The sequence below is a fragment of the Microtus pennsylvanicus genome, chromosome 1 (genome assembly GCF_037038515.1).
Source record: "Microtus pennsylvanicus isolate mMicPen1 chromosome 1, mMicPen1.hap1, whole genome shotgun sequence".
Taxonomy (NCBI): Eukaryota; Metazoa; Chordata; class Mammalia; order Rodentia; family Cricetidae; genus Microtus; species Microtus pennsylvanicus.
The window spans coordinates 92,787,070-92,811,468 of NC_134579.1; the positions used below are offsets into that span (position 1 = coordinate 92,787,070).

The 24,399-nt window shown below is 42.0% G+C and overlaps 1 protein-coding gene and 1 non-coding gene across 3 annotated transcripts in view; both read right to left on the bottom strand.

Moving 5' to 3' along the window:
* The window catches only part of Cyth3 (cytohesin 3), a 107,078-nt gene that overhangs the window by 32,531 nt on the left and 50,148 nt on the right, over positions 1–24,399 (bottom strand). The gene's annotated exons all lie outside the window — the stretch shown is intronic.
* LOC142842749 (U6 spliceosomal RNA) lies at positions 4,320–4,426 on the bottom strand. Its single transcript, XR_012909430.1, has one exon. It is a non-coding gene; the product is annotated as a U6 spliceosomal RNA (small nuclear RNA).

A 24,399-nucleotide genomic window follows, 5' to 3' on the forward strand; every position in this document is an offset into this window, starting at 1 on the left:
TTTAGGCTGGGGGAGAGGGGTAGGCAAAAGGTGGAGACTGCTCAGTTTATGACATCTCACTATATCCTGCACCAAGGCCAGAGCAGTGAATATAGAGGTGTGGGTGAGAAGCGCCTCCTCATGATACAGAGCAGTCAAGGCAGAGAGACAGGGAGGACACTGCGGGAGCATGTCCATGCTGGTAGCTTATCCTGTCTGTCCTACACGTTCTCGCTGTGGTATAAAACAAGGGATTCTTTGATGAATCCTCCCAGAAATCACAGTGTTTGTAACTGAGAGAACCACCAGTGTGGTCAGGAGCAAAACACGGAAGCCTGACAAACACTGGGTACCACCACCCCATCTCGGAAGACCAGGAGGCTGTGAAGCCAATCATTTCAGGAGCTACTCAACAAGTATGAGATATGATGACCATGTGAAAGTACACCTCATATAAACCCTGTGACACACAACTTTTTCATGTCAACAGGTATGTTATGTGAACAAAATAATGTTTTCCTGACACTGGCTTTCCAGGGTGACAGTCTACAGCTCTGACCTGTGTTTCCCACACTTCTTTCTGAATGAGGGTGAGTGGTGGTGACATCTGGATTAAGCTATTGAAGATCTGGGGATTTGGGCTGTAGTTCTGTGGTTTTCATTTATTCCAACTCTGAGTCTGCTGTATCCAGGGTCTCATTCCTGGTCAGATTTGTGTCTGTTCCTCACTGTGAACTCCTGTTCCTAGAAATGCTTTTGAAGGCTCCAGCTCTTGCCTCAGTCCCTCTCTCGTTCTTGTCCCTCTCCCCACTAGTGTTACTGTTTCCCACTACTCTAAATGCTGATTTTTACGCAGTTGGCTTACGTTAAGCTTTGAATACCTGAAGTTATTTTCTATAAAAATTCTTGTAATTTTCATTTTTCTCAAATGAATTTAAACTTCTCTCTTATTTACAATGAATCAAAATATTTGCGCTTGTAAAAAAAATAACAAATGCTGATTAACTATAATGACTAGTCTGGCAGTAAAATCCCTGAAGCAGGTTGACTCTACCACAGAATTCTGACCACATGGAGACAGGTCTAAGTTCTTCATTTGCATAATGAGGGGTTGTATAGAGTCAGAGACTTCTAAGAAAGCAACAGGACCGAAAGCATGAGTCTATGATAGTTGTAAGACAACAGGCAGAGCTTCAATATTTTGGTCCAAATTCTGGATAGCTAACCTAAATGTTTTCACAAAGGAAAACAGGAAGGCAGGCAGGCAAGAAAGGCTATGTTTCTGCCACTGGCAAGGCTTCAGAGAAGATTCAGAACAAATTCATGTCCTGGCCCAGTCTTTGTTTTCTCAGGTACCTGCCTCCCTCAAAAGATCTGCAAAAATCAGATTGGTGAAGTCTGCTATCAGCCATGGGTAACTAAAACTGAACTTAAATTTTTGACCAATATGAAGGGAAAATTAGACAAAATTCCAAACATTGTAAAATGTCTTTCAGAAAAGAAGGTTAAACAAGCTACTTTTTCAGACAACAAAACTTAAAAATAATTAATCTTTAGCAGATCTGTAGGTGGGTGGGCAAGGGGTATTAAATGAAAATCTATACAAAACATTGTCAAGTGCTCAAAGGGCAGTTGTGTGAGCAAAGATTTTTCCAGTTAGGAAATACAGCCCCGACCCTACACAAAAACCCTAAAGCAACTAATCATTTTTTTTCTTTCTCTTCCTTTTTTTTTTTTTGGTTTTTCAAGACAGGGTTTCTCTGTGTAACAGCCCTGGCTGTCCTGGTGTCCTGGAACTTACTCTGTAGACCAGGCTGGCCCTGAACTCAGAGATCTGCCTGCCTTTGCTTCCCAAGTGCTGGGATTAAAGGCGTGCACAACCACCTCCCACCTGCAACTAACAAATTTTGCACTAACAATACTGTCATGAGAAAGTGGAATTACTGCTTTGTTTACCACATTTAATAAAATTCAAGAATCCATCAATTATACCCTTTCTCACAGACACTGAAATGTAGAAATATTAATATCTCAGAATCAATGAATAATAGGGGACTTTTGTACATAGTTTAGGAGATGTACTGGTATTTAACATTTATAATGATATTAAAAATAAAGAGATTCTTTTTTTATTCATTTTATTGAGCTCTACATTTTTCTCTGCTTCCCTTCTTTCCTCTCCCCTCCCCTCCAGCCCTCTCCCATGTTCCCCATGCTCCCAATTTACTAAGGAGATCTTGTCTTTTTATACTTCCCATGTACATTAGATCTATGTATGTCTATCTTAGGGTTCTCATTGTGTCTAGGTTCTCTGGGATTGTGCTTTGTTGGCTGGTTTACTTTGCTTTATGTTTAAAAACCACTTATGAGTGAGTACATATGATAATTCTCTTTCTGTGTCTGGGTTACCTCACTCAATATGATGTTTTCTAGCTCCATCCATTTGCCTGCAAATTTCAAGATGTTATTTTTTTCTGTTGTGTAGTACTCCACTGTGTAAATGTACCACATTTTCCTTATCTATTCTTCAGTCGAGGGGCATCTAGGCTGTTTCCAGGTTCTGACTATGACAAACAAAGCTGCTATGAACATAGTTGAGCACATGTCCTTATGGCACAATTGAGCATCCTTTGGACATATACCCAAAAGTGGTTGTTTTCTAATTTTCAAATAAAGAGTATCTTAAAGACGAGAAAGGACTTTCTAACAATGAACTTACATTAACAGTCTCATTGTGTGAGGAGTTATAGGTTGCAAGAGGCTGTGGTTTTCTTGGTTCTGGGTTGCTGCTGTAGCTAAGGTTACCCTCCTAACTCCCATTCTCACGCTCACGCACATTCTCTGTGTGTCACACACACACCATCAGAATTAACATTCTGCTCCACAACTCTCCTGAGGAAAGACAAGATCCAAGACTTATGAACTGTGACCAGAAACATTATGTTTTAGGGACAAGAAGTCAAACATGATAACTTAACAAATTATCCAATGAATAGAAATATGATCACTTGATTACTAACCCATATGCTTTTGTCTCTTAGCTGCAGACTAAAAACACTGCAACTTTTAAATTTACTTTCATTTCAAGTAATAAACACCAATGCAGTAAGGCTAACTTTCCTGTTGCCATTTGATGTATTTTCCTTATTTTTTTTGGTTAGTTCAGGGACATGCCAGTCGTACATGATACTAGCAAGGCATGAGTCTGGACACTGGTCTCTGCTGATTTACTAAATAGGAACATTCCTCACAATACATTTCCCTACATTCCAAATGCCAATGATGCAAATATCACTAAGTCTGGGTTCAGAACAACCAGCAGGGAGATTTGACAGCAAGAACAAAAGGGCAGCTGGGGCCAACAGGAACAAGCACTGAGCTTTGGATCTCATCACCAAGAGCCACTTGACCTCCAACAGGTGATAAGACCAGTCCAAACATTCACATCCAAGTGGGTCACTTGGCCAGTCACATGACTACCGCAGGAAGGCGAGGAGGAGAGCTGCAGCTAGCCAGAGTATGGGGTGAGTCACAGGGCCAGGTAGGAACTCAGGGCCTCAAGCTCACACGTGAATCCCTAGTGGCTGCAGGAAAGTGTCAGCTTTCACACTGGTTACACCCTCTTGGGTCCCCTCAGCGTCCACTGTCCCTCTTTAGTGTTCCAGGATGCTTGTTTAGTCTTCTTTGAATTAAGTAAAACAACTGAAGACAAAGAAAAACGGAATAATTTGCCACCTGTGCACCACCGTTGAAAGGACAACCACGGAGAGAAAAGATCTGAGACAGGCGCTGAGCGATGCCAGAGAGAATAATCACAGACTCCCTCAAGCCACTCTGAAGGAAAGTCAGGTACACAGACAGCATCTCACAGACTAAGAACTAGGAACCGACAACAGCAGCCAGTGGATTGGAACAAAAACAAGCTTCGCCCAAGGTATGGACAGTTATAAACCATAAACAGTAGACCTGACTAGATTTCATACTAAAACTTCTGGGCTAAGCAGGAAAGGAATCAAGCTTCAAATCCCAACAATGGGAAGGTAGATAAAGGTCAGAATGAGAGGAAATATCAACATTAAAAAAAGATAAGCAGACAAGTGGGCCAAGGTGGTAGCCCTTATTCCTTCCCAGCACCACAAGATAAATCAAAAACAAGAAAAGAGACACAACGCCATTAGAGACACAAAATATAAAATATCAAAGCAGGAAAAAAATAGCATACAGTTTTCTACTGTTGGAGAGAAAAAAACAAGTCCACAGTAACTTATAGTTTCTTATAACTTACAGTCATGAAAGAGAACCTGTTTCTCACCAGTGCCTCCAGACTATCTTTTTTTTAAAAAAATATGGAACGCTTCGCGAATTTGCATGTCATCCTTGTGCAGGGGCCATGCTAATCTACTCTGCATTGTTCCAATTTTAGTATATGTGCTGCCGAAGCGAGCACCCTCCAGACTATCTTAAGACACTCCTATGACCAAGGAAGAGGACAGATGTGACAGGTGCAGGCTGAGGTCCACACCAAGCCTCACATCTCATCGCACTCTGGAGATCCTTGAAGGAAGAAACCACAGAGCCAGGAGCTGGAGACACCCCAGCTGTTAAAGTCACCTCAGTCAAGTCCCCAAACACCACGTGCTCAACCCCCACATGACTTGCCAGCTGAACATAGCAGGATGAGTGAACCCAGCAAACCAAGAGACAACACGCTACTGCATTTTCTAACACTTGGGGAATGTGACACACAGCGATGTGTAATTGGTACGTAGACAATGAATATCAAACGTTAAATTTAAAACCCTGAAGTTTCAAAACTGGACAAAAAATAAATCTAAGTTTTATGTAAAAGAGGCATATTTACAACAAACACAGTATGTAACAATTAAAATTAAAAGCACAGGCCGGGCGGTGGTAGCGCACGCCTTTAATCCCAGCACTCGGGAGGCAGAGGCAGGCGGATCTCTGTGAGTTCGAGGCCAGCCTGGTCTACAAGAGTTAGTTCCAGGACAGGAACCAAAAACTATGGAGAAACCCTGTCTCAAAATATCCAAAATAAATAAATAAATAAAAGCACAGAAAAGAGTGGGAAGGGATAGCTCAATGTGTTAAGTACTTGCCATGGAAGCATGAGGCCCTGAGTTCACATCCCCGGAGTTGGGGGGAAGGTAAGGCAGAGAGGGAGATATATACACATGGGGCTGTGTGTGTGTGTGTGAATATGTGTGCCTGTGTATGTGTACCATATATGTGCAAGAGCCTAGAAAGGTCAAAAGCGGCCGTCAGATACACATAGTTCTAAGTCCCCATGTAGATGCTGGCACTAAACTTGAATCCTCTGTAAGAGAAGCAAGTGCTCTTAACTGCTGAGCAATCTCGCCAGCCCCCAAGACCACATTTTCACAGGGAACATTGAGAATAGGCCAAGAACAGACAAAAGTAATCCATGGTGATAGAAATCTGAGCAGTGGTTAATCTGGGGGTTGGAAGGTGCTGCCTGAGAAGGGCAGGGCAGAGCTTCTGTGGTGGTGCCAAGTACTCTCTATTTTAATGTGGGTGGTCACTTCACAGTGCATGTACCCAGCATATACAGACATAAGACAGCTTGAACTCTAGGGTACACTTAGCATTTGGGTGCTGTGTTAGCCAGATTCTTGTCACCAAGACAAACATCCAAGATAATCAGCTACAAAAGGTTTATTCTGGCTTGGAGTTTCAGAGGTTTTAGTCCATAGTTGTTTGGCCTGTTGTTTCTGGGCTTGGGACAAGGGACAAAAGGTCAAGAAGAAACTACTTTGTAGCCAGGTATGGTCAAGAGAAAGGAAAAAACAAGAATCTAAAAATCCCCTTGAAGAGCACACCTCTGATGTCTGATGACTACAGCCTCCCTCTGTACCTCATCTCTTCAAGGTCCACCATCTCTCAAAAGTGCCATAGTGGGAACTAAGTCTTTACCATAGAAGACTTTGGCAAGTATTTGCAACCCAAATTACAGCACACACTTTATTATCCTTAAAAGTCTCCATCTAAGGACTAGGGGATGATTTAGGGGGTTAGAGTGCTTGCTCTGCAAACATAAGAGCCTAGCATCATGTAAGAATCCAGGTACGGCTATGCAAGCCTGTAACCCTGGTACCAGAGGAGTAGAGACAGGTGATCCCAAGAGCCCACTGGCCAACCAGCTTAGCCCGACCAAGTTTCTAGTTCAAAGAGAGGTTCTGTCTCAATGCAGTAAAGAATCTACTCTGACTGCACATCTGCACACAGGAACATATGCGTATCTCTCTCTCCCTCCCTACTCCCCTCTCTCTATCACACACACACCTCTTAAAAATTTTAAAGTCTATACCTGAATAGTTGACTCCTTTCGATCCTTGACAGAAAAACTTTTCCTAAAAAATAAAGGCACTAAGATAGCATCTGAGAACCAGCAGTAAGAACGAGTGTTAATCAGTGACTTGCCACTATCAAGAAAGCCGACTTTGTATGGTATGGGACAGATTTTTTTTATTCAAAGTTATTACTTTTATCTCCCAGTAGACAAAATGGTTTAAAAATTAGCACACTGTCTTCCTGAAAGCAATCTACAGATTCAACGCAATGCCCAGCAAAATCCCAGCAAAATTCTTCAAAGACCTCAAAAGAACGGTACTCAACTTCATTTGGAAAAGCAAAAAACCCAGGATAGCCAAAACAATCCTATGCAATAAAAGAACTTCTGGAGGCATCACAATGACTTCAAACTCTACTAAAGCTACAGTACTGAAAAGAGCCTGGTATCGGCATAAGAACAAACAGGAGGACCAATGGAACCAAATAGAAGACCCAGATATTAATCTACACATCTTCTTTGATAAAGAAGCAAAAAATATCAAATGGAAAAAAGAAAGCATATTTAACAAGTGATGCTGGCATAACTGTATATCAACATGTAGAAAAATGAAAATAGACCCATATCTATCACCATGCACAAAACTCAAATCCTAATGGATCAAAGACCTCAACATAAAGGCAGCCATACTTAACCTTATAGAAGAGAAAGTGGAAAGTACACTTGAACACATTGGCACAGGGAACCACTTCCTAAATATAACCCCAACAGCACAGACACTGAGAGAAACAATTAATAAATGGAACCTCCTGAAACTGAACAGCTTCTGTAAAGCAAAGGACACGGTCAACAAGACAAAACGACAGCCCACAGAATGGGAAAAGATCTTCACTAACCCCACATCAGACAGAGGTCTTATCTCCAAAATTATACAAAGAACTCAAGAAATTGGACACCAAAAGATCACATAATCCAATAAAAAAAATGGAGTACAGACCTAAACAGAGAACTCTCAACAGAGGAATCTAAAATGGCTGAAAGATACTTAAGGAAATGTTCAACATCCTTAGTCATCAGAGAAATGCAAACCAAAACAACTGAGATTCCATCTTACATCTGTAAGAATGGCCAAGATCAAAAACACTGATGACAACTTATACTGGAGAGGTTTTGGGGAAAAGGGAACACTTCTGCATTGCTGGTGGGAATGCAAGCTGGTACAGCCCCTTTGGATGTCAGTGTGGTGATATCTCAGAAAACTAGGAAACAACCTTCCTCAAGACCCAGTAATACCACTTTGGGGTATATACCCAAAGGATGCTCAATCATGCCACAAGGACATGTGCTCAACTATGTTCATAGAAGCTTTGTTTGTCATAGCCAGAACCTGGAAACAACCTAAATGCCCCCTCGATCGAAGAATGGATAAGGAAAACACAATGGAGTGCTACACAGCAGAAAAAAATAACAACAGCTTGAATTTTTCAGGAAAACGGAATGGAGCTAGAAAACATTATTTCGAGTGAGGTAACCCAGACACAGAAAGACAATTATCACATGTACTCACTCATAGGTGGTTTTTAAACATAAAGCAAAGAAAGCCAGCCTACAAACCACAATCCCAGAGAACTCAAGACAACAGTGAGAACACTAAAAGAGACTTACATAGAACTAATCTATGTAAGAAGTAGAAAGTAGAAAAAGACAAGATCTCCTGAGAAAATTGGAAGCATGGGGACCTTGGGGGAGGATTGAAAGGGGGAGAGGAGAGGCAGGGAGGGGAGCAGAGAAAAATGTAGAGCTCAATAAATATCAATAAAATAAAAAATTTTAAAAATTAGCACACTGGTGCTGGGTGGTGGTGGGGCACACCTATAATCCCTGCACTTGGGAGGCAGAGGAAGGTGAATCTCTGTGAGTCTGAGGTCAGCCTGATCTACAAAGTGAGCTCCACAACAGCCAGGACTGTTACACAGAGAAATCATCTCAAAAATTTAAAATAATAATAAATAAATCTGCACATTGTATAGATTAAAAACAGCAAAAAGTAAGAATCAGAGCAATAATTACAATTTTTTCTAAAATTATTGCCTTGTTTTTAGACACAGTGTTGCATATTTTTTTAAAAAAACTGACATTGCAATGTCCCCAAATTAGCCTTTTGGACTCCACATAAACATCCTCTTGACAACTGGTATGTATGCCAACCCTCAATTGTTGCTTTCCTGTTTGGTGCTGCAGTCAACCACCACTGAGGAACAGAAGAACCACTGTGTGCTACTGAAGGGAGTGGGAGAGGGCAGTTTACTCCCTGGCTCTATCCAGCAAACTAAACAGAAGAAACAAGAACTCAGCCAGCTCTCTAACATCTGCAACAAAATGTTTCCTTGGAGTCTCTGCTCTGACTGAATTTCGGCAGTAGGTTTCCCATGTGATCTGTGAACCTCCACCAGAACCACTCAGAAGCACATGTCTGGGGTCAGAAGACGCTCAGTAAGTGCTTACTACACAGGTATGATGACTGGAGTCTGGGTTCCCAACACCTTTATTTAAAAAAAAAACCATGCCGGGCGGTGGTGGTGCGCGCCTTTAATCCCAGCACTCGGGAGGCAGAGGCAGGTGGATCTCTGTGAGTTCGAGACCAGCCTGGTCTACAGAGCTAGTTCCAGGACAGGCTCCAAAGCCACAGAGAAATCCTGTCTCGAAAAAAAAAAAACAAAAAAAAACAGGTACAGCTGTGCACACTTGTAATCCCAAGGCCAGGAGGCAGAGACAGGAGGATCCCTGAGCAATTGCCAGCCATTTCGTCTGAACAACAAAGAAAACTCCAGGTGCAGTGAGAGTTTCTACCCCTAAACACGCCTGACACAGACCTCTGGTCTCCATGCACCCCTACACATGTGCACATACACATTCAGAAGTACATGTCTGAAACACAGTTCCCAGACCTTTCAAATCAGAACCTCTAGGAATGATTCCAAAGATTCTGAATTTTACAGAGCTTGTGGAATGATTCCACTAAATACAGAAACCTCAGAATTATTAAAATGTAATACTAGAATTGCTCAGATGTACTGGGAACATGGCAATCCAAACTCACGAACGCTTGAAAGCAATGTTATGCTTTGGATCTGGAATGGTTTCGCGAATGGGCTCCTGTGCTGAGGACTTGATGCCAATGCAGCGCTATCCAGAGCTGGAGCTTTTGAGACGGACTAGAGCACGGAGGCTCTGACCTCACCCATGGGGTAATCCACTCACACATTCATAATCTGATGGCCTTATTGAGAAGTGGTGAATCCTTTGAGGCGTGGGGCCTGACTGGGTAAGTAGGTCATTGGGAGTTTCTTTACTTCCTGGCAGCCTTGAGGTAACAGCCTTCCTCCACTACATCCTTCTGCCACTGTTTCTGCCTTACCATAGGTCTACAGCATGGATTGACACTGGGAGCCAGGACAAACTTTTCTTCCTTTACGTTGTCTCGGGTGCTTTGCAACAGCAGTATAAAGCAGACACTAGTCAGGCACCTGAAAGTAAGATGTGGTAGTGCACACTACGGAGAGGTAGCAACCAGAGGATATTGAATTCAAAGCCATCCTGAGCCACATACATGAGATTGTCTTAGTCAATGTTCTATTCCTACAAAGAGACACCATGACCAAGACTTGCTTACAATTTCAAAGGCTTAGTCCATTATCATCATGATGGAGAGCCTGGTGGCACACAGGCAGACAAGGTGCTGGAGTAGTAGCTTAAGAGTTCTACAATCAGATTCACAGGCAGGAGAAAAGAGGACGACACTGGGCCTGACTTGGGGCTTTTGAAACTTCAAAGCCCACCCCCAATGATATACTTCCTACAGCAAGGTCACACCTACTCCAACAAGATCACACTTTCTACTCCTTCTTAAGTAGTGCCACCTCCCGATGACTACGCATTCAAATACACGAGCTTATGGCAGCCCTTCTTATTCAAGTCACCAGAGTCCTTGACTCAAAACACCAAACTGAGGAAGACTGAATCTCACAGAAATGCTATGTCTCAAATCTTATGTCTATCACACATTAGTTCTGTGACCTTGACCTACTTATTTAACTTTATGTGACTCAATTTTCTCACCTAGAAATAAGCAATACTACTATTTTTAAATTAAATCTCTTCTTGATTTTGAAATTTTAAAATAGGTACAGCTTTTAACAAAAACAAGAAATGATTTAAAATTTTGAAGAATGCTTGAGAAATTAACAGTGGGCAGTGATACTTTCTACCCTAGATAACAGAAGAAAATAAATGACATTTTATATCAACCCTGATAGACTGGTTCTTTCTACATCCAGAAGGTAGGCTGTGAAGGAAAGAGAGTTTCACAGATACGTGATGGAGCTGTGCAGTGGCACTCTAGAGGACAGTGTGGCAGCCTCCCACAAACCTAAACACAGGCCAGCACACAACTGAGCTTAACACCATGTCCACACCAAGTCTTGCCCATGAACATTTACAGCAGCTATCTCATTACTGCCCATATCTAGAGAAGCATTATGATGTCCTCTAATTGGTAAACAGATAAACTGATACATTCCGACAATGGAATATTATAGAAATAAGCTATGAATGGGCTAGTGAGTTTTTTGTTGTTATGACAAATACTTAGGAGATAGTCTAAGAATAAGATTTATTTTGGCTCACTGTTCTAAGCCAAACTTGGATGAACCCACTGCTTTTGGTCGAAGATGAGGAAGAATACCATGGCAAAAGAACATGCAGTAAGTAGGGCCAGGAAGCAAAAAGAATGAGCAATGACAAGGGGCTGGGAGACAGGATCTTTCTTCCTAGGACACACCCACAGTGACCCCCATTCCTCCAACCAGGCCCCGCCTCACAATAATGTCATTATGAGTTCACACAAACATTAATTCACTCACTATATCAGAGTTCTTAGGATCCAATCACTCTCAATGTTTGATCCATGGGCCAGAGTCCAAGCCTTCAACAATGAGCCTTTTGATATACTTTGCTCCCAAAGCCTAACAGAAGCCACAGGAAACCTGTGCATATCGTATCGCATAAGTCAATAGGAAAAGTCTACACTTCTACATGCTCTCAACTATATGACAATTTGAAAAGGACAAACTGACAGCAATTGTTAAGGATCGATAGTTGGGGGAGACACAGGGAAGGACAAATAGGCAGAGTCCAGAGAATTCTTCAGGACAGTGAAGCTGTCCCTGCCACTGTGATGGGAAACTCATCTGTCAAAACTAGAACACTTTCCTACAGAGGGAACCCTAGTGTCAGCCATGGACATAGTTAATACTAATGTTTCAACATTGCTCATCAATGGTAAATATATCATTCTAAGGCAACATGTTAGGAGAGAAATTTAGGGGCTGGCAAAAAGAATCAATTCTCTCAGCCTCCCCCCCCCCTTTCTCTGTCACACACACACACACACACACACACACACACACACACACACACACATCCCTCATTATTTTTTTCTTATTAATACAGTATCATTTGTCTTTTCTCTGTCAAATACTGAGCCAACCAACTTTCCCCAGACTACCTGGAGAAATACAGGAAAATTAACACACAGGTTACACAAGACATGGCTCCTGGCTTAATCAGTGATGAGATCCCCAAACAGTCCCAACCCCAGCCCAGAGCCAGCCACCCCAACTGTGGCAGTCCCAGCCCCAATGAGCTTGGCTGCTGTGTAGATGCCCTTGAGATAATGCTGGTTTAGAAGCTGCAGCAAGGAATGAGTGAGGTCAGGGTATATGGAACAGCCAAGTTGCTGAGGCTCTCATTTGTCGGTGTCTCTGGTCGGTTCCACACCACTTGCAGACAACTCAGAAGCTGAGAGGAGCTCCTGACCAAGAGGCAGGTACAGGCCAACTTGGAGCAGGCATCCAATTTTAGGTGTGAGGGGCAAGGTAAGAAAGCTGCTCCCAGAGCAGAGATAAGAGTGGTGGTAAGCAAGGTCTTTAAAAAAATAAAATAAAATAAGAATAGCAACACATGCCTACAGTCCTGGCTACTGCGGAAGATGAGGCAGGAGGATTCTGAGTACAGGAAAGAAGCTGTGATGAGGAAGGGAGTAGACAGCACCATCAGCTCAATTTTTATGTAAACTAAATCTGTTGAATAAAAATCCAATCAATCAGTCATCTGAAAAAGAGGAACAATGCCATCCAAAACTACCAGGTAATTCTCCTCCCCAGCAACCCTGAGAGCCACCACTGACAACTTAATCAGCCAAACTTCTACAAAGCCCTTTTGAAGATCTGAAGGGAAACGAAAGGAGGCTCCTGATCAATGCATATGAGCTTTTCAAGTATGTTATCAGGAAAATGGCACCTACAACTTGATATTAGATTTTATTATTTTCACTGAAGCTAATGCAAAGGAGGGGACATTTCTCCTCTGAGAACTTTATTCAGTCAGGAAGATAATACTTTTATAAATTTTTTCAAATGTTGTGGCCATAGGTAAATTTTTAGCAAAACAAAAAACCACATCAAAACAATACTTGAAATTTGAATCATTATTATCCTATTGTGCTCCCCCTCTCCCCCCAAAAAAACTTTTTGTTTGCATAACTCCACCCTTCTCTCCAAGCATCCTGGGATGCATTCTGACATACCGTCACCCATCACCTAGGACAGCAGAAAGCAGCATTTCTTTATGTGTATATCTTTAAAAATACAACAAATGGCCACGCAAAACAGCTGTTATGAACAGTCTGTGACACCAAGGCTTTGCTAACAGCACTTAAACACCAAATGTGAGCTGGAAGAAGCAATAATGTAACCTTTGGTAAAACTCCACCTTAAATGAGACATCTGTGAGGACTAGTCTTGGTTGTCAACCTGACTACATTGGAATTAACTAAAACCCAAGCAGCATGAGGGATTCTTTTGTTTTAGACAGGATCCCTCTGTGTAACTTTGGCTGTCCTGGAACTTTATCTGTATTCCACGCTGGCTTAGAACTCAGAGATCATCTGCCTCTGCCTCCCAAGTACTGGGTGGGATTAAAGGTGTGCGCCACCATATCTAGTGGATATTTTCCTTAACTAAATCATTTGAAGTGGGAAGACCCATTTTAAATCCAGATCTTTCCACTTTATGGTGTCTTCTTCAATTCCTTTCTTCAAAGATTTAAAGTTCTTGTCATACAAGTCTTCTACTTGTTTGGTTAGAGTTATTCCGAGATATTTTATGCTCTTTGTGGCTATTGTGAAGGGTGATGTTTCTCTGATTTCTTTCTCAGCCTTTTTATAGTCTGAGTACAGAAGGGCTACTGATTTTTGAGGAAGGAATATCAACCTTTAATTTGGGCCATACCTTCTGGTGACAGCCTATATAAGGACATGGAAGAAAGAAGCTTTCGTTCTGCCTGCTTGCTCTCACTCTTCACTAGCAAGTCACTGGCACTAGAGCCTACTTCTGGATTCCAGCATATACAGAAGACAAGCTGAGACTTCCAGCCCCATGAACTGAACAACTACTGGATTCTTAGACCTTCTGTTGGTAGACAGTGTTGGAGTAGTTGGACCACAGCCTGTGTCTAAGTTACGGTTTCTATTGCTGTAAAAAGACACTATGACCACAGCAACTATTATAATATAAAACATTTAATCAGGGCTGCCTTACAGTTTCAGAAATTTAGTCCATTATCATCATGGTGGGAAACATGGCAGGATGCAGGCAAACATGATGCTGGAGAGGTAGTTGAGAGTTCTACATCTTGATCCATACAGAAGGAGACTGTGACACACTGGACATAGCTTGAGCATATGAAACCTTAAAGCCTGCTCCCACAGTGACACACCCTCCAACAAGGCCACACCTAGCAGTGCCACTCCCTTTGTGCCAAGCAGGCAAGCACATGAGTCTATGGGTCTACTCCTATTCAAACCACAGACTGTAAGGCATCCTAGTAAATACCCTTTTTTGACTGTTTTAAGTTCTGCTATGCTAGAGCAGTGGTTTGCAACCCCTTTGAAGATAGGAGTTGCCTAAGTCCGCTGGAAAACACAGACATTTACATTACAATTCATAGCAGTAGCAAAATTAGAGTTATGAAGTAGTAATGGACATAATTTTATGGCTGGGGGTCACTACAACATGAAGGACTGTATTAAAGAGTCTCAGCACTCAGAAGGTTGAGTACCATGCTCTAGGAAACCCTGAGTAATACAACATCTGATTACAAAATGGACAAATACTCCAGAACGTGTTCTCCACTTCCTTTCCAGTGGAACTTTGGTACTGACTAAAACAACTAAATCATCTCACAATAGCTTCGCAGAAAACCTGGACTGACATTCAAACTCCTCCCCTCAGCCTTCAGGTCAGTCTCAGAGCTTATCTACCTGGGCACTGTCCCCTCCTTGTTGGCAAGTCCCTGAGCACCAGCTCCCTTCAGACTTGAGCTCCAGCCTGGCCTGCCCCACACTATTTAAAGAATTCCCAACTCGTCCTAAGAGATAACATTTTGGAGCACACGCTGTTAGCAAGTGACCTGGCAGCTAGAACCTGACAGAAGACACAGTGACCCAGGGTCACACCCTGGGTCTCACACCCAACTTGCCCCTTGGCTAAGCTTTGAGGCTAGGGCTTGTGTTTCCTTTTTCTCATTTAAAAAAAAAACTGAAAATTTTTAAGTTATTACACAAAACAATTTCTCATCATAGCCAGCTGTTGTAATACATGCCTATAATTCCAGCACGTGGAAGGAAGAGGCAGGAGGAGTCCCACGGTGCCTTTTGAGACACCAAAATAAACTATTACAACCATTTGTTGGGGGTGAGAGTGCTTGGTTGCACATGGGTGCGCTTGGGGACTGAACCCAGGAGCTGATTCAGACAAAAGAAGTATTTTCCCGAATGAGTTACATTCCTAGCTACTTCATAACCATTTTAATGATTTATTTATTTTTATTTTATATGCACTGGTATTCTGCCTGCATGCATGTCTGTGTGAAGGAGTCAGATTCCCTGGAGCCAGAGTCACAGACCAAGGCGAGTAGCCATGCGGGTGTTAAGAACTGAACCTGGGTCCTGTGTAAGAACAAGTCAGTGCTCTCAAATGCCAAGCCATCTCTCCATAACCATTTTTAAGAGTACAGTTCAGGGAGCTGGCAAGATGGCTCAGCAAAAAGGGCACACAGAAAAGACACTTGCCACCAAGCTAGTTCCAACTCCAGAATCCACACAGCTGAAGAAAAGAACTGATTCAGAAAGCTGTCTTCTGACCTCCACACATGCTGACATGTGTGAGGTGCATAGCACATACATATACACACAATAAATGAATAACAGAGTACAGCTGGGTAGTGTGAGCCACACTCACTGTGTGGAATCGTCACATCTACTCATCCTCAGAACTAGCTCATCTTGCAAATAATATACAGCTCCATCCCCGTGAAATGCTAGCCTAACCTCCATTGTTCTTCACCATCGGCCTCTGTCATTAAAAAGTTGACTACTCATAGACCTTCACACATGGGGCTTTTCCATGAGGGCTCGCTAACTCAGTACAATGGTGCTCTCAGGGTTTATCTGGGTTCTAGTATGTGACAAAATTTCCTTTTTTTTTTTAAACAAGGTTTCATTTTGTAAACCCAGCCTAGTCAGGAATTCAAGGTGATCCTCCTGCCTTGGCTTATCCATAGTACTGGGATTATAACATGTACCAAGTCTAGAAAAAGCAAGTTATTCCTTCTAAAGGCTGATTAATATTCCATTTATGAACCTACCACACTTTGTTTATTCCTTCATCAAAGTGAAACTTTATTAGATTCATTTATTTTATTTTATGTGTGTTTTGCTGTAAAGTATGTACACCACATGTGTGTGTGGTACCTGCGGAGATCAGAGGGTTCTGGATTCCCTTGGCCTGGAGTTACAAATGGCTGTGAACTACCTTGTGGGCGTTGGAAATCAAACCTGGGTCCTCTGCAAAAGAACAGTGCTCTTAATGACTAAGCCATCTCTCCAGCCCCAGTTTCCACTTCCTATCAATGATCAATGGTCACGTGGTATTCTACTTTTAGTTTTTTAAGGATTTCTGTACTACTTTCCATAACTTATTGCCTTTTTACATCTCCGCTAACAATGCACAAGAACCCTGTCTTAGGGTTTCTATTGCTATGAAGAGAAACCATGACCATGGCAATTCTTATAAAGGAAAGCATTTAACTGGGACAGGCTTACAGTTTCAAAATCCATTACTGACATGATGGCAAGCAAGGTGGCATGCAGGCAGACAATAAGGTCACACCTCCTAATAGTGCCCATGGGCCTATGGGGGCCGTTTTTATTTAAATCACAAGCCCCTATTTCTCCATTCTGTCATATTTAATAGCAACAATAGGGAAACTTCTTTGCCATAACAACAGAAACTATGTATTAGTATCATTAGTGGCATCGTGCTAAAGTAGTGTTTAGTAAGGTCTACAATAGCAAACAGTTAGTGCTCAGAAATCATTTGCTGAATTGTATGTAGGCAGTACACTCTTGCAGAACATTTAAACTACTGAAAGAGACAGACAGAAAGACAGACAATTTTCAGAATATATAATATACAGGTTTATTCTTTCCAGAAACTTGCTCCAGGGATTAGAGGCATTTGTCTGTCAACGTCTTGCAATATAAAGAGCTGTTTCATGGGGCTGGACAGGTGGCACAGGGGTTAAGAGTACATGTTGCTCTTGCAGAGGATCTAAGATCATTCCCAGCATCCATGTTGATACACTCACAACTGCCTGTATCTCCAGCTCCGGGATCTGATGCTCCCTTCTGGCCTCTTTGGGTACCTGCATGCCTATGAACATACCCACACACATATACACATAACTAAAACATAATTAAAATAAATGTTTTCTTTTTTTAAAAAAAAAGAGTTGTTTCAATATTATTTCACTGTTCTAGTGAATTTCTGAAATCAGTCCCAGCACTGACTGCTGTATCAGATAATCTACCAATCAAAATTTGGGGAGGAGAAAAATACCTATGATATGTCAGAAATATTTTAACTATTTTTTGTCAAATAATTTTAAAGTCAGCATGCCTTTAATAACACCAGAGTCCAGCATTTTAAGATTTACAACACAATGCAGCAACATGATCCTGATTTGTGAAATACAGCCTCAATCTTGGCTAAGCATCCCTCTTCCTTTTCCTCCTAGTCTTTAAATAACCAATGAAAGTAAATTTTAATTCTTTTGGCCTCAACTCCCAGGGTCCTTGAGAACCAATGGTCTAGACAGATGCAGCTCCTCAGTGTGACTCCCTCACTGCCTTTGTGTGTTCTCCTAGTCCCTAAGAACAAAATCCCACCTGTTCTAGATCTAATGCAAGAGGATACACAAAAACAGGATGGGCACTGTTCCCAAGGAGCCAGCATAGCACAAGTCTATCATTCCAGGGATGTTCTCCCAAGTCACCTAACAGAACTCCACTCCACACGGTTCTAAGATCCACAGCTAAGTATTCATCTGGGCAAGGGCATTCTTCTTGATGGTCTTGTAGCAAGACTTGTGGATGAACAGGGAAGGACGGTGAAATACTCCCTGCACCTTTGTCACTGCAACTTCTTAGAGCACATGGCTTTGATGGGCCCACCATGGACTGCATAAGATAAAAACAAGCCAAATGATAAAGTATACTGAGAACTGCAACCGTGAAATGGCCCCAAAGACAGACTAATAGACAGAAAAGAGACGGATAAATAGATACAAGATAAAGCACATTTGGCAAAAGGCTAATTATAGATTCTAGACAGTAGTTAGATTTGTTTGTAACAGGGTCTCAGGCAGCCCCAACTGACCTTGAACTCAGTATATATCCAAAGAAGATGATGACCTTAAACTTCTGATCTTCCTATTTCCATCTTCTGAGTATGGGGATTGCAGGCATGCACCACCATGTCTGATATGCAGCGCTGTGAACTGAACCCAGAAGTTCATGCATACTAGACAAGCTACTCTACCAGCTGGGCCACATTCCAAGTCCTAGTTTATGAATTTTTTTCAACTTTTTAGTATATTTAAATTTTTTCATAATAAAACACTGAAAAACATTTAGGTAACTTTTCAGGGCCTGAGAGATCCAGGGTTTAACCATTAAGAGTGTTTACTGCTCTACAGAGGACCCAAATTCTGTTCCCAGGATCCACACTGACACATGTAACTAGCTCACAACCACATGTAACTAGCTCCAAGGGATCTGATATTCCCCCTTTGGCTACCTCAGGTACTTAGACAGACAGACAGAGAGGCAGACCACACACACACACATACCACATACATGTACCTGTGCACATACACAATTAAATGTTTTTCAAAGACTTCTTGGCTATAAAGAAACCATTAAGTTTTTAAATCATTTTAATGACATTCTCCCTTAACATTCTATATAAGGAATCCTTTACAGAAAGATTATTTTTATTTATCCTCACATATCATTCCTTAATAGCCTATCTTTAACTCCTCAAGATATCCAGACTAGTGCTGTTTCCAAAGAAAAGTATTCATTTTTAGTCCTTAAGGACCCACTAGGACCACAGCTCCCTGGCATGCTAAGGGTTATCAAATGGCTCTGAAATAAACTAAGTTTACTCCCACCAAAATGTATGAAAAATTAAGAAGTTAAAAAGCATCAAGCATAGATAACTCGTTAGCTCAGGAATCACGCATGGTTGGCCAGGTATGGTGGCAGACCCCTTTAATCCCAGCACAATGGAGGCAGGACAGGATAGAGCTCCGTAAGTCTGCAACTATTCTAGTGTACCTACTGAGTTCAAGGCTAGCCAGGGTTACACAAAGACTGTCTCAAAAAAGGAAAAATGGAAAGAAAAAAAAAGAAGAGGGGGAAGAGGAAGAAGAAGAATCAAGGATGGCTAAGATCTGTTATGTTTCTCTCTTCTATCCTAAAGGACACAGAATTGCAAGGACTTACCACGGCAATTTGAAATCACCTGTGATGCAAGCAGAATTAAGATGTGGGTTGCTTCCGGTGAGAGCATCCCCTAAGGAAGACTGAGCTTCTTTCCAAAGCAGTCACACAGTCAGGCAGAGACAATAGTGCCCTGATTTCAATCAAATTTAGATAGAATAAGGTTCTTTTTGTAAGAAAGAGAAAATTTCAACCAAATGCACCCAACACAAAATATTTACACGTGAAGAAAACAGACCTAGAGGGGAGGGGAGGGGAGGTGTGTGTGTGTGTGTGTGTGTGTATGTGTGTTGCTGCTGTGGGGTGAATAGCATGGCCAAAGGTCAACCATCATCAACTATCTTCTTCCATCACTTCCCACCTAACTTTTTGACACTGAATCATTCCGTAGAACCTGGGTCTCAACTGTTAGGCTAGACTTGCTGACCAATAAGGCCCCAGGGATTGGTCTGCCTCCAACTCGAATCACATCATCACATACATAAATACGTAGTACCTCACACATATTCTTACATGGCTGCTGAGAATGGAGCAGCAAGCACTTTCCCCACTGAGCCATCTTCAGCCAGTAACTGTGAGCTGTGCCTCTCTCCATACATGCTGAGGGGCACTGCCAGACAAAGGATGCCAATTTCCAATGGGAGCACAAGTCAATAAAGCAAGGCCCAGCGAGCAGGATCTGAAGGTTAGGTTCCTGATGGTCCCTTCAGCTTCAAGGAGCCAAAAGATGTTCCACAGCTAAACAAACACTGACAGTCCACAGAGCTGTGGAGAATCTCCCCCAACACAGATGCAGACAAAGACTGCAAGCTGGAAAAACATTCTTTTTCATGACTAAAAACTCTCCAAATTTGGCACAGACTCCTCCAAAAACCTGTAAATGCAAGAAGCTGAACAAACTCCAAACAGGATAAACCCAGAGATCTATGCCAAGACACATCGTAAATACCCCTCTAAAAGAGGAGGAAAATGAACGTTTCCAGCCAGAGAGAAGAATGCCTTACCTAGAGGAGACAGACATCACTCAACAATGTGTCCACATAGAAGCCTTCCTGGCCCAAGGAAGAAGCACAAAATTGTTCAAGAAAGAAAAGAGCTGTCAACTTTCAACTGCAGATCTGACAAAATTAATCTTTGGGAACCAGGGCAAAACTGAAACATTCTAAAACAAAGGAAAAGTAAGAAGCATTTGTCAGGGGCAGAACTCCCTGGGAAGGTCGGTAGAAAAGACACGATGCAGGAAGGAATCTGAGTATTAGAAAGAACAGATGGAATGTGTAACTACAATTCTACCTGAGCTTTTGGCAAGGACAGCACAGAGGGGAAAACTCTAGCACTGCCTGCTGTCACTTTAACAGACATGTTATAAATTAGGGATGGTTAAGGTACAGTGAGAAGTTTCTAGACCTCATTAGAACTGGTAAAACAGCAGCACTTAATACGATAGCCTATGAACATATAATTATGCATTGTATGTAACAGATATATACATGTATGCACACACCCTATAGCAGCTAATAAAAAGGTTATACAAGTTGGACATGGTAGCACATGCCTGTAATCCAAGTGCTAGGAGGCAGAGGCATGAATGATCCTAAGTCTCAAGCCATCCTGGACTATATGAAATCCTGTTGCTGAAATAGAGGCAGGTTAAGGGAGGAAAGAAAGACACTCAAAAACAATGTATATTCATAAAACTCAAATTTGCAAAAGTATTTAAGTAATGCATGGAAAAAAAGACAAAAGGAGAAAAGAAAATAGTGCAAAGCAGGCCCGAGTCCTAGAACAGGAAGCAAGCATTGTATCACTCACCCATAGTCCCAGCTCTCTTTTTACTTTATTTTGAAATAGAGTCTCACTAAGCTTCCCAGGCTGACTTTGCACTCATTTTGTGGCTGGCTTTGAACTCACAATCCTCCTGCCTCAGCCTTCTAAGTGCTGAGATTACATCACTTCTGACTCATGACTTCTGAATCATAGTGGCAAAAGCTAAAAGAAATTTGAGAAAAATATTTTTTAAGCCAGGCAGTGGTAGCTCATGTCTTTAATCCCAGCACTTGGGAGGCAGAGGCAGGCGGATCTCTGTGAGTTTGAGACCAACCTGGTCTACAAGAGCTAGTTCCAGGACAGGCTCCAAAGCTACAGAGAAACCCTGTCTTGAAAACCAATGTGTGTGTGTGTGTGTGTGTGTGTGTGTGTGTGTGTGTGTGTGTGTGTGTATTTTAAATCCTAGTATTAGACAGGCAGTGGTGGCACACACCTTTAATCCCAGCACTTAAGAGGCAGAGACAGGCAGAGCTCTGTGAGTTGGAAGCCAGCCTGGTCTACAGAGCTAGTTCTAGGACAGTCAAGGCTATACAAAGAAACTATCTTAAAAATCATAGATAAGGGACCTAGGGCTGGCTCAGCAATTGAGAGTCTTTGTTGCTCTTGCAGAAGACCTGGGTTTAGTTCCCAGAATCCACACGGTTACTCACAACCATCTATAATTCCAGTTCTAGAGATCAAGGGCCTTCTTCTAGCCTCCTTGAGCACCAGACTCATATGTGATACAGGCACAAGTGCAAGTAAAATATAGGGGTCCCATGGGAATTCCCAAACAACCCAGGCTGTGTCAAGACTACAGGTTGTTTTCCATAACCTGACGGCATGGACATTGCTGAAGACAACACCTACAGTGAGTTCAACAACTCACTGAACATGGAGCAGTTGAGCTGGTGCCCCACAGAGTCTTCCCCCTAGGTTCCAGTTGTCTAAAGTACAGTAAGGTACTCTGCACACATAAACACTAAGCCAGCCACAAGCCCTTTATCCAAATGGTGTACGGCCTATAAGCTATGCCAAGGCAATAAAGTTTGTGGCACAAAACTTGCAGGAGTAACCAATCATTATCTGGTTTGACTTACGGCCCACTCCATGAGATAGAACCCATATCAGACACTGCTTAAGTGACCAAGAACCAGAAACTAGCTAGCCCAGGGCCCTAGGGTAGAACCAAATAATATCGTTCTAAAAAACCAACAAAGAAAATCAGTAAAATGACTCCCAATGACATTCTGCTGTACTGATTTATCAGTGCCTTGCTTAGCCATCATAAAGAAGGTTCCTCCTGTAGGAGATGGGAACAAACACAGACCCACAGCCAGACATTATGTAGAAAGTGAGAGAAGCCTTGGAACACTCAGCCCTAAATGGGACATTTCTATCCCTGCCCTCCGGGCTCAAGGAACCCTGCAGAAGAGGAGGCAGAAAAAGAGAGTCAGAGAGGATGGAAGACACAAAGAAAACAAAGTCCTCTAAATCAACATTAGCAAAGCTCACATGAACTTACAGAGACTGAAGCAGCATGCACGGGGACTACATAGGTCTGCACCAGGTCCTCTGTGGATATAGTAAGGCTTCTAATTTAATGTTTTTTTTATGGGATTCATGAATGTGCAACAAGTCAGTCTCTGATCCTTCCTTTTCTTTTTTAAATTTATTTTTATTTTGTGTGCATTGTGTTTTGCTGGCATGTATGTCTATAGGAGGCTGCCAGATCTTGGAGTTATAGACAGTTGTGAGCTGCCAATTGGGAGCTGGAAATCAAACCTGGCTCTTCTGGAAGAGCAGTTAGTACTCTTAACTGCTGAGACATCTCTCCAGTCCATTGGGTCTGATTCCTGTCCTTCTCTTGGGCTCTTTTCTTTCTGCTTGTTTGTCTTGTCCAATTCCAACGTTTTGGTTTTTGTTTTATCTTACTTTATTTATTATTACCACTTAGAATCCTGTTTTCTAATGAGAGGAAGAAAGCCAGTGGATCTGGAAGGGAGGGGAAGTGGGTAGGAACTGGGAGGACTAGAGAAAGGGAAAACTGTAATCAGAATATATTATGTGAGGGAAAAAAATTCTACTTTCAATAGTCTCTTCAATAAATCATGATGGGATAATGGAGTGTCAACATGAAAAAGGTCAGCTTATACATTCACCTTTCATATAATATTCAAACTCACTCAAAACGGGTCATTTAAGATCAGTGTAAGAAGAATGAAAATAGACCCATATCTATCACCATGCACAAAACTCAAGTCCAAATGGATTAAAGACCTCAATATCAGTCAGAACACATTGAACCTGATAGAAGAGAAAGTGGGAAGTATCCTACAACAGATGGGCACAGGAGATCGCTTCCTAGGTATAAACCCAGCAGCACAGACATTAAGGGCCTCATTGAATAAATAGGACCTCCTGAGACTGAGAAGCTTCTGTAAAGCAAAGGACACTGTCACTAAGACACAAAGGCAACCTACTGACTGGGAGAAGATCTTCACCAACCCCGCAACAGACATCTCCAAAATATATAGAGACCTCAAGAAACTAGACTTTAAAATGCTAATTAACCCAATTAAAAAATGGGGCACTGAACTGAACAGAGAATTCTCAACAGAAGAAGTTAAAATGGCCAAAAGACACTTAAGGTCATGCTCAACCTCCTTAGCGATCAGGGAAATGCAAATCAAAACAACTTTGAGATATCATCTTACACCTGTCAGAATGGCTAAAATAAAAAACTCCAATGATAGCCTTTGCTGGAGAGGTTGTTGAGGAAGGGGTACCCTCATCCATTGCTGGTGGGAATGCAATCTTGTGCAACCACTTTGGAATTCAGTGTTTTGGTTTCTCAGGAAATTCGGGATCAACCTACCCCTGGACCCAGCAATACCACACTCTTGGGAATATACCCAAGAGATGCCCTATCATATGACAAGAGCATTTGTTCAACTATGTTCATAGCAGTATTATTTGTAATAGCCAGAACCTGGAAACAACCTAGATGCCCTTCAATGGAAGAATGGATGAAGAAAGTGTGGAATATATACACATTAGAGTACTACGCTGCGGTAAAAAACAATGACTTCTCAAATTTTGCATGCAAATAGATGGAAATAGAATACACTATCCTGAGTGAGGTAACCCAGACCCAAAAAGATGAACATGGGATGTACTCACTCATAATTGGTTTCTAGCCATAAATAAGGGTCATGGAGTCTACAATTGGTGAACCTAAAGAAGCTAAGTAAGAAGAACCTTCATCTGGTGATGGATGGAGATAGAGACAGAGACCCACACTGGAGCACTGGACTGAGCT